General features: G+C 35.3%; 1 pseudogene; it reads left to right on the top strand.

The window, feature by feature from the left end:
- Positions 1–7,872: 7,872 nt before the first annotated feature.
- On the top strand, positions 7,873–8,662 carry LOC123834481 (small ribosomal subunit protein eS4-like; annotated as a pseudogene).
- Positions 8,663–11,383: the final 2,721 nt, after the last annotated feature.

Raw genomic sequence — 11,383 nt, 5'->3', positions numbered from 1 at the left:
GGCCTCTTTAACCCACTCACCTGCTTACTGCCTGTCAGTCAGTGCTCTGTCTTCGTTGTCTCTTGAGTTATTTCCAGGGTTTATAGTTGTACTTTGTGGAGAGGAACAGGAAAGAATAGGGAGACATGAGTCTATACTATCTTGTCTGGACTGGAAGTCCCTCACTGTACTTTAAAGGAGGCAAAAATGGAAATCTAAGAACGATGTACACCTAACGTCCTTTAGGGGAAGAAGACAACCAGTAACAGCATGCTCTGAGTGTCTCAAAAATTTACTGTTGATACAAGCATATAAAATTGAAGGAAAAACTGTTAAAAATGGAATTGTGACATCAGATTATTTTGCAAGTATCTTTAAATATTTGCTTTACAAAAGCAACAATGGGAAGTCGAATGTTTATTGTGCTGTGTTTTGGGAAAGAAAGATACTTTTGAGAACATTATGCTTTAAGAATTGTCTTGGGCCTACATGAAAATAGTAGCCAAAATATATACCTTTATAAGATTTACTATTTTAAAAACATATATAGTTTTATCATTTTTAAAGTCATTGGCTTTAATTCATTTTGATGACTAAACTATTCACTACTGATACCAATCACACCAAGGCTATTTTTTAACTGTATCTTATTATTGTCTTATCATTGCCATGGTAATTTGTTGCTTTAACTAACTGGTTTCTTTTCCATTTTTTCTTCTTTTAGCACATATGGACTGTGTGAGCCAGGAGTACAACAGTTTTCACACTACCAGAATGTTGCTCTATGTTCAAGGCTGGGCAAGAGACACAATCCCACGCAAAGAGATATACTTGGGTTTTGGCAGGGAATATCAGGGTAAATATTAGATGAGGATGTTAATCCCATCTTGAGTCCCAAATTTGAGTCCCAATCTTGTAATCACATGTGGTTTCCTGTCTGAAAAAGGTAGCCTAAAGAAACAGAATCAATTGATGGAAGGAAACCAAATTTAATGACATTAGTTGAACCTCTAAAAGAAGTTGTGTTGGGGTACCTGGGTGACTCAGTTGGTTGAGCGTCTGACTCTTGATTTCGGCTCAGGTAATGATCTCATGGTCATGAGATCAAGCCCTACGTGGGGGCTCTGTGCTCAGCGGGGAAACTCTTTCCTTCTCCCTCTGCCCCTCCCCCAAGCACACACTCTCTCTCTCTCTCTCTCTCTCTCAAATAATATTTAAAAGAAGTTGTGTCAAAGCCATCCATTCCTTTGAAATTTTCAATTAGAGAAATTAACACATTCCTTAGCTTAAGCCAGTTTGAGTTAAGGTCTTTTTCTCTGTATCCTAAATATCCCTAAGTATATGCAATGATTACAGTGTGCTTTCACTTTTATTTAACTCATTATCTTTATCTACATCTTCCCTGGAAGATTAAATTTCAAAAATTTGGGGTCCAATTTAACTGCACAGGTTTCTTTCTGAGGTGTGGTCAATTGTTAATGACTCTGAATATAATTTATCTCTTCCCACTAGCTATTTACTTACAGATAGGGTACCCCAGGAGGACCCATAAAAATAATGATCACTCTTCATTAAGAGGATCAGAAGGAAATTGGGCCATCTGTGATGCTCTCAATGGTAAATAATAAGTGGATGTCAAACAAATAACAATGAAAAGCCCCGGCAGGGTTTTTAATGTTCTGATAATAACAGAAGCTGTGAGTGACTATGTTGTAATGGCTATAAATGATCATGAACATGAATGAGTCATTGAGGTTTTGCTATTCAAAATTTTCCTCTAAATACAGGACATCCTAAGATGGGAATGAGGTTGAGGGATAGTATAATTGTATTATGGATCATAAAAAAAAAAATTGCCTCAGTAGCATACATTATATCAAAATTGAAGCATTTAAAAGATAATTATGCTGTTTAAGTTCTTAGCCTTTCCAGATTTGCAAATCTAAAATACTTTTTAAAAAACTATCAAATAGCTGTTTTCTGGCTCTAGTTATGATTTTAAATGGATATTGCTTGTAGATTATTAGGTAGGTCATCAATGAAACCTGATGTGTTCTCACACTTTATGTGTCTTCATACTGTCACATAGCCAAAGAGGTGGCAAACCCGGTGACAGGCTTTTATTCTGTGGAGGAACTAAATGATCACACTCACATTTTCCATTGTGGTTTTCCTGAAGTTGTGCTCAGTAGCAGATCAAGTACATTATTTCTGTTGCCAGTAGTGAGCTCATTTGGAAGAGATTCAATTCCATGCCAAGGACAATAGCCTTCCTTGTTCAGCCTTCCATTCCTGTCCTATTTTGCACACCCACCCCCCAATCAGTCCTGTACATGACAGGATGATACATACAGACTGTTAAAGCCTAGTCTCCCAGCTTCTTCTCTACCCTCTGTCCCTATCTCTATATGTTTCATTTATAATGGGAATCTCTATTCTCATTGCCTCCACCACAGACCTTCTCAAGACCTTGCCTATGGTGAATCTTCTATCTAAAACGTTCTTCCTTTCTTTTCAATCTGTAAAGCTCCTTTCCATTCCTATGGTCTGGCTCATGGCTTAGTATCTATGCACTTCCTGTCCTGACTCAGTCACTCCTTCCCCCTTCTCCCACTGTACCCCTCCATGCCTTTATTTTATTTATTTGGTTCTGATTCCTCAACAGAATGAACTGGACAAGAAGAGAAGTTGTCCATTTGGTATAGTTTCTTTGACTGATGATTTGTTTTTCACAAGCAATCTTTCTTTAATGACTCAATGATTTAAAAATGATTCCAAGACTATAGGGGCGCCTGGGTGGCTCAGTCGTTAAGCGTCTGCCTTCGGCTCAAGTCATGATCCCAGGGTCCTGGGATCGAGCCCCGCATCAGGCTCCCTGCTCCGCGGGAAGCCTGCTTCTCCATCTCCCACTCCCCCTGCTTGTGTTCCCTCTCTCGCTGTGTCTCTCTCTGTCAAATAAATAAATAAAAATCTTAAAAAAAAATGATTCCAAGACTATTAGGGGGCAAATTCTTTCTAAGGCTCAAAGATAGACTAAAGGAGGTCTATGAAACCTACAAAATTATTCAAAATCATTGTGCATGTTTGCTTATGTACACAAAGAAACCATCATTTGATCAGACACATTCTCAAATGTGTCCCATGGACGATAGAGGTTGAAGACCATGGTTCTAAAGGATTAGGTAAGAAAGCTGAAGATCAAGAAACAGTAGGGAAGTCCTCTTTGTAATTTTTTCACATATTTGTTAGGATTCTTTTCTTTTTTTATTATGGCAAAATATAAATAATACTAAATTTCCTATTTTAACCATTTCAAGTTTACAGTTTTATGGCATTAAATACAGTTGACCCTTGAACAACACTAGTTTGAATGGCATGAGTCCATTTAGGTGTAGATTTATTCCTATAAATACAGTACAGTTCTGTAAATGTATTTTCTCTTCCTTATGAATTTTCTTAATAATATTATCTTTTCTCTAGCTTACTTTATTATAAGAATACAGTATATAATACATATAACATACAAAGTATGTATTGATTGACTGTTTATGTTATTGGTAAGGCTTCTGGTCAACAGCAGCTATTGATAGATTTTGGAGAATCAGAAGTTATATGCAGATTTCTGACTGCAGAGAGGAGCCATGTTCCTCACCCCTGTGTTGTACCAGGGTAAACTGTACATTCACATTGTGCATCCTAAGTCTTTTACTGGATAACATTTCCACAAAGGTCGAGCTAAATCATAATGCTTTATTTAATTTGATTTAAAAAATGACCACAAAAACTAAATTATTACTAATCCCTAATAAGATTTTTAGAAATGTTGGCATGAATTAGCAGTCTCAAAGACAAAAATAAAATTGCAGTTCAATTATGGGTTTTGACATTTTAAAATAAAGGCAGTCATTCTTTGCTCTGTGCATAATGCTCTGTTTTGCAATTAATGAATGATTCAAAGGACAATGCAAGGGAATATCAGCATGTGAAATACAGTGTACCTACAATTAAATCATTAACCCATTTGTTTCTGCCCCAAACTGAAAACAAGCTAAAAAAAAATGATGTGAATGTGAAGATTAATATTATCCTGTGTGGTTATGGGATAAATTTAGACAAACTATTAAGGCATAGATTTCTGTATATTCTTTCTTGTCTGATGGCACAATCGTGTCTTAAGTAAGCAGGAGTTACAAGAAAATTTATGTTCTTTTTTTTTTTTACAATGAGTAAAATTAATGATACGTTTAACTTTGTTCATTTGGTTATCTCTTGTACTAGGCTGTGAGTAAAGTGTTCATTTTATTCCTTCCTACATACTCAGATTCTAACTCAGAGCCTGGCACATAACCAGAACTCAGTATGTTCTTGGTAAAGGAGTATTTGTTTCATTTGGTACCTGACTAACTGAATGAATGAATGAATGAATGATCTCTTCCTCCCCTTTTGGCCTGGCTTCCCTCCTAGCTTCCATCCACCCACGTGCCACTATCTCTCTCCTCTAATTCCTTCTTATCAGCAAATTTTGACACATCGTCTGCTCTCTGTTTCCAACACCTTTCTTTTTTTCTCTCAGAATCTTCATTTTTCCTGTCAATATACATCTTTCCTTTTTTTTTTTTTTAAAAAAAGATTTTATTTATTTATTTGAGACAGAGAGAATGAGAGGGAGGAGGGTCAGAGGGAGAAGCAGACTCCCTGCTGAGCAGAGAGCCCGATGCGGGACTCAATTCCGGGACTCCAGGATCACGACCTGAGCCGAAGGCAGTCGCCCAACCAACTGAGCCACCCATCAATTATATGTGATTTCATACTACAATTGCAAAACAAAGCCCTGTCGCTTTGTCTTCTTACAAGCAGAATATGCAATAAAAATATTATTTTATGCAATATCCTTTTGCTCCTCTTCTGAATTATTCAAAAGGTAAGATGTTATAAATGTTTATTTTTTATTCTAAAAAAAAATCCTTCATTTTCTTGTTTGTTTTACTCAACTCTAGATTTTTCTATCCTGTGGGTTTGGAATCCTTGACATAAAAATGGTCTATATACCACAGAAATGTAGGGTGAGAAAACATTACTGAAAGAGAGATCAATCTTACCAATTTAAGCAAAAACTAACAGACATGCACAATTAAAATCTTTGTATTACATAGTTTTTTAATGAGCTAAAAATCAATTATGAGTTTGTGTGGTTGCTTCAATTATTGGTTATTAGAAAGTGATTTTTCTGTATACCAGAATCCTGATAATTATTAAGTTAAATTTTTATACAATGAAATATACATTGACACAAAATAAAACAGATAAAAAGCTTCTTAGGCTTAAGGTCCGTAACCACATGTAAAACCAAACAAATGCATTAATTATAAACAAAATCACATTCTCAATAAAATTTGAATTAGCGCCATTACATTTATGTGATATGTACTGTTGATTTATTGAAATTGTAATGTTGATGTTGGGTTTGGCAGTAGAATGCATCTTTTGAATTTTACTTCTTTCCTTGATCATTGTTATTCAGAACATAATATATTCCCCTTTGAGATGTTTCTATCATTGCTACGAATATAGATCCTTTACAAAATTAGTTTTTTATCAGTTCCCCATATCTTGCAGGACCACTTAATTCAATAATGCACCCGTCAAATATGATGATTTTAAATTAATACCAGTTCTAAAGAACAATTACAAGCTAGTAAGTAAAAGGACCATAGTTAGATAATATTCTACTGGAAATATAAAGGTTTTGTGGCCTGGTTTTTTGTTTGTTTGTTTGTTTGTTTGTTCAGTTTGTTTTAGTTCTATGTTTATACTAGTTTGCACTTTAGGATAACTTATATCTTCTACCTCTTTCACTTTTTCCCTCTCTTTAAATCACAGTGAAATCTTTGCTTGAATCTGAACCATTGTATGATTTTACTTTTACTTGTTACAGACAAGTTCATACACAAAAGCAAATAAATACAAAAACACATGGCCATGTTTGTTTATGAAGTTTACATCTAGCTGATACAGAATATTTTGACACTGATTTTTTCAAGATCATACAATTTAAAACCCATGATTAAAAATACGTTAGACCTTTGTAGACCCCTAAGTTTCAGAAACCTGTAAGAAGCACTTTTGTACATTAATAAGTTAAGTCCTCAGTAGAATCCCATGAAACATGTAGTGACATGTCTTCACTTTATATAGATCCTAAAATAAAGATCTGGATAAGTTAAATGTAACAACATCCCACCACACTTATAATCTACAAAAGTAGGAGTCAGGGTTAGCTCTCTCTGATTCCATGGCCTTTATTCTCCCCATCACTGCTGATCAGTTTCTCCTGTTACCTGTTTTGATATATACTCAGTAACACTATTTCACTACTTTGATAAATGCAGCTCAGCATTAGGCACAAGCCACCGGACATTTGCAAATATTATGTTAAATTCCCAGTTAAAATTGACCAAAATCCTTCCAAGTGCCACTAATTACGTCTGCAATAATCTCTCAAAATTAAAATAAAAAAAAATTTAACTCAGCAATGCTCATTTACTTCTCTTTTAGACCTACAGGGTTGGAGTTTATAGCTCCTTTGAGTTGAATCCCAAAAAAAGTCTTGAGATTTAAAAAAAAAAAAAGCTCATAGAAATTTCTATATTGTATAAAAGTGTTATAGTTAATAGGACTGGGAATTCCTGACAGAGTAATAGAAAGAGAGGGGAAAGGAAGCTTGAGATTTGGAAGAGGATGATTGCTTATCTTTTGATCATTTGTTCATCGTGCCATGTTGTGTAATCACTGTACCCATCTTTTCCATCATCAAAGAAGGCAACATGACGTTGTTTGAGTCATTCTCTTTTATTCAGTGAGTTTATCAATCAGTCTGTACTTCCATCTGTGTTTTTGCTTTGACTGAACTTTTCTCTGTGTTTAGCACCATTAGATTAGAAACTGCTATGGTGAATCTGAAATGGTTTGGAGACAATGGGAAAGCTGTAGCAAAGGCAGAAGGAAATTATGAGATATTTGATCTCATTGGCAGTCAGTTTGATATCTGGTATTTAATGGAAAATAAGTGAACATTTTTACCCCTGACCTTTTCACTTTAAAGTGAATTACTGTTATATATTTTCCATCATTAGTTTTTCCTCTAATCTTTTTTTCCTCATAGAAAGCAATTGACTTGAATAAAACCCCATCTTTTCTGAATCTCAGCATATATTCTCTTTGAATGTGGATAGTAAGTTATTTTTTTTCCTATACCTATCTAACATGGGTGTCCTTAAATAGCTTCAGGATAAATGTTAGGACTTCAGAGGTTTTAGTTTAGTTTTGTTTTTATCTCACTTTTAGCCTGCTGTGAGTCATTTTTCTTAAAGTTGGAAAATCCATTCCTTTAAAATTAATTGGCATTGATTCAAAACAATGTATCCTAAGTTTTGCTGGTATGGTTTATACCAATTATGCCCTAAAGAATATTAGGATAATTCAAAGCTACACAACAAACAACTAATAAAGTATTGAATAGACATAATAAATTAAAATATTTCATAGGGTATTTGAGACTAAATCGACAGTCAAATAAAAATGGAAAGAGGCTATTCCACAATGTATAACTTGAGAAAAAAGAAATCCTACTATAACAGAAGAATGCTGCTAAATGTTCATAGGAGCACAGATTTGCTACAGGAAAGTAAATATTTGACCTCCTTCACACCGTAGACCAGACACAGTCCCAGACTCATGTCACTAGCATGTCCATGTGACCAGTTTGAGAGGCTACCAAGACATGTATGGCTCTGTAAGAGTGATATGGGCCATTAAGGGACACATTTTCTGTGGAGAATAAACCAAACCAAACCAACCCAAAAAATAGTAAGTCTTTTTCTGCCTAGTGCAGCCATGGCTCATGGTCCCAAGAAGCATCTAAAGCATGTAGCAACTTCACAGTTTTGGATGATGGATAAACTGACTAGTGTGTTTGCCCCTCATCCATCCACTTGTCCCCATAAGCTGAGAGAATATCTCCCTCTCATCATTTTCCTAAGGGACAGACTTAAGTATGCCTTAACAGGAGATGAATAAAGAAGTTCTGGACGAAACGTTTCATCAAGATTGATGCAAGGTCTGAACTGATATAACCTACCCTGTTGGTTTTATGGATGTCATCAGCATTGACAAGCCCAAGGAGAATTTCCATCTGATCTATGACACCAAGGGTCGCTTTGCTGTTCATTGGATTACACCTGACGAGACCAAGTAGAAGTTGTACAAAGTGAGAAAGACCTTTGTGGGGACAAAAGGAATCCCTCATTTGGTGACTCATGATGCTCGCACCATCCGTTATTCTCATCCCCTCATCAAGATGGATGACACCATTCAGATTGATTTGGAGACTGGAAACATCACCGATTTTATCAAATATGGTAATCTGTTTATTGTGACTGGAGGTGCTAATCTGGGAAGAATTGGTGTGATCACCAACAGGGAGAGACACCCTGGTTCTTTTGATGTAGTTCACATGAAAGATGCCAATGACAACAACTTTGCCACCCGGCTCTCCAACATTTTTTTTTTTTTTAATTGTCAAAGGAAACAAACCATGGATTCTCTTCCCTGTGGAAAAGGTATCTACCTCACTATTGCTGAAGAGAAAGACAAGAGACTGGCAGCCAAACCGAGCAGTGGGTAGAATGGTCCCAACGTGACATGATTGGAAGTCTTTTTACTTAATAAAAGATCATACAGCATGATAAAAAATAAAAACATAAACATCCACCTAAAATTGGTTCTACTTTTTATTGTCATTACATACTGACAATTCCAAACAATATCAGTGATAAAATGCTCCTCAAGACAGTGACGATTGCTCCCATGGCCTCTCTCCCTTGGTATGTCACTGATCAGGAGTCAAGACTGGAGCCTGCCATGTGTGGTACAAGAGAGTGCATTTGACTACAGAACAAAAATGGAATCCATGGGCCCCGTGGTCATTTTTTTCTCTTTTCCATTCTCAAGGGTTGAGAAGGAAAGAGCTGCTGGTTTTTCTCTAGGTGTTACTTAAGTGGATTTCATAATAGTCCATTTTTTCTTGATAAGGATAGAGAGGGCTAAAACTTGAAGCAAAACTGGAACATCGAGAAATTTATTCCGGGGAATTTCTCAAGGTACAAATTTCTTAAAATTTATTTCTTAGTTTGTTACTGAGATGGAGAGTTTGGTAAAAAAAGAAAATTAAAAAAAAATGCTTGAATCTTTGATGAAATAGTGCTAAAATGTTACAGATATATTTATGCCTTAGTTGGCTTTGGCTCAGAAAGTTTCTCATTCTCCATTTATGTTAACCCCTTTCTCAGGTTCAATTTAATTCCCCCTTTTCTTTCACATGAGAAAAAATGCCACATACTTTGATTTAGGAGCAGTAATACGAAATAAATCTTCTGAGATTTTACTTTAATTAAAAAGAGTTATGTCTGCTTACAATTTTTTTTTCTTTCTACATGCAGTGATTCTATTATCAAGGATGCTATGGACAGAGAAGTGGAATGTGTGCATTTGAATATGGGTACATGGACAAGAACAAATATTAATTTAGTAGTTTTACATTACTTGGGAGGCTCTGTATATTATAACATTTCCCATTACAATTAGATCTATCAAGATACTCAATTTTTAAACACATATTTATATTTTCAGAAAGGCAAAGATATTTCCAGAGGGAAAACCCATGACTGTCTTTTTCATTTCCCCCCAAATGACTTTCTTTTTAGTAACAGTATATAGTTTTTTCTTAAAGTATTTATGACTCAGAATAATTTCAGAAACCACCTCTGTAGATCTAGAATATACAGAGTTAAGAAGGCATCGGTCCCTCATACTGTTTCATATCATCTGTGATATTGGGAAAGTTCTTGGTATCCTGGACAGGAACCACTAGCCACATGTGACACTGAATAATTGCAATGTAACTAATGTGGTTAAGTAAAATTTAAATCTTGTCATTTTCATTCATTTAAACTTAAATGGCCACAGGAAGTTAGCGGGTACCCTATTATTCATTGCAGCATGTACAGCAGTTCATTTAAAATATACTTGCTCTGGAAAATAATTTTTTCTCCTTGCTATTTAATAATACCAGAAAAAGATACTACTTTCCTGTGTGTGTGTGTGTGTGTGTGTATACATACATATACTATAGATATATATATGTATATATATATATATATATGTATATACATATACTATATATATATATTTTTTTTTGCCAAGATAGACTGGACTGTTCCATTAATCAGTATACCCTGAAGTTCTAGTGGCTTAACAGAACAAGTATTTGATTTCGCACTGCATGTCCAGCACTGTTTGGGGGCTGTGCACAGGAATCTGGATGCCTCATGACGTCAAGGGCTGCAACATCGGCGAGCAAAACTGTGGATAACTCACAAGGGCTCCTAACTGACTCCCACCAGAAGTGACACATGAGACTTTGCCTCACAACCCATTAGTCAGAACAGTCACATGGCCCCAGTAAACCTCCAGGAAGGTTTGGAATCTTGGCAGAGCCCAGAGCAGAGAAAGCGGATAATGGTGAGTAGAAGTAATCACTGTTGCTCTGTATTTCACCTGTGTGATCCTGGACACATCAGATTCTCCAACTTCCAGTTTCTTCCTCCCCTTAAAACAGGAGTATTAAAGCTGATCCCCTAGAAATACTGTGAGGATTTTAAATAGGATAATCTGGTGGAAATTGAATCACACAGAATCTGGCTCATAGTAAATGCACAATAAAGGTCAGTTCTATTGCTTTTTTAGCTCATTGTTTATTTTTCATGCTGAGTATTTTTCCTTTGACTATCAGTTTAAATGCATGCATGCACCATAATATTACTACTTGCAATTTCACTTGGTGTTATGTTTGTAAATTTTTTACTAATAGGATGAGAAGATTATTCACTGACACAAAATTAAAGGAAACATGAAATATAAGTCTTTTAGAATAATTGTTGACACAAAGTATTTATTACCTAATAGTATACTTACTTGGGAACTAAGTTAATATAGAAATGCATATAAAAACTGAAAAAAATACAAAAGTGTCATCTCTTGGTAATTTTTTTCCTTTACTCTCAGAAGTAAAAATTTCATAAATCTGAAATACTCTGCAAAATAGAACCACACAGTGTTTTCAGGCATGGTGTGAGCAATGTTAGGGGGGAAGCAAATGGAAAAATAACCATGTATAATGGATACTTGAGTAAATATTAGAATGAAAATATGTTTATATAGCTAGAGGGCAAGTTCCTGCTGCTCCTAGGCATATTTAAATTATGCATTCTTATTTTAGAGGATATGTGACCTTTATATTGTGCTATTTTGGAAATGGCGTCTTTTCATGATTTTGGTAAGAAAATGC

The sequence above is a fragment of the Mirounga angustirostris genome, unplaced genomic scaffold, assembly GCF_029215605.1.
Source record: "Mirounga angustirostris isolate CCGP_5_RB_7025 unplaced genomic scaffold, mMirAng1.0.hap1 SCAF_1, whole genome shotgun sequence".
NCBI lineage: Eukaryota > Metazoa > Chordata > Mammalia > Carnivora > Phocidae > Mirounga > Mirounga angustirostris.
The sequence above is the reverse complement of the archived record's forward strand: the minus strand, read 5'-3'. Positions and strand labels throughout refer to the sequence as shown.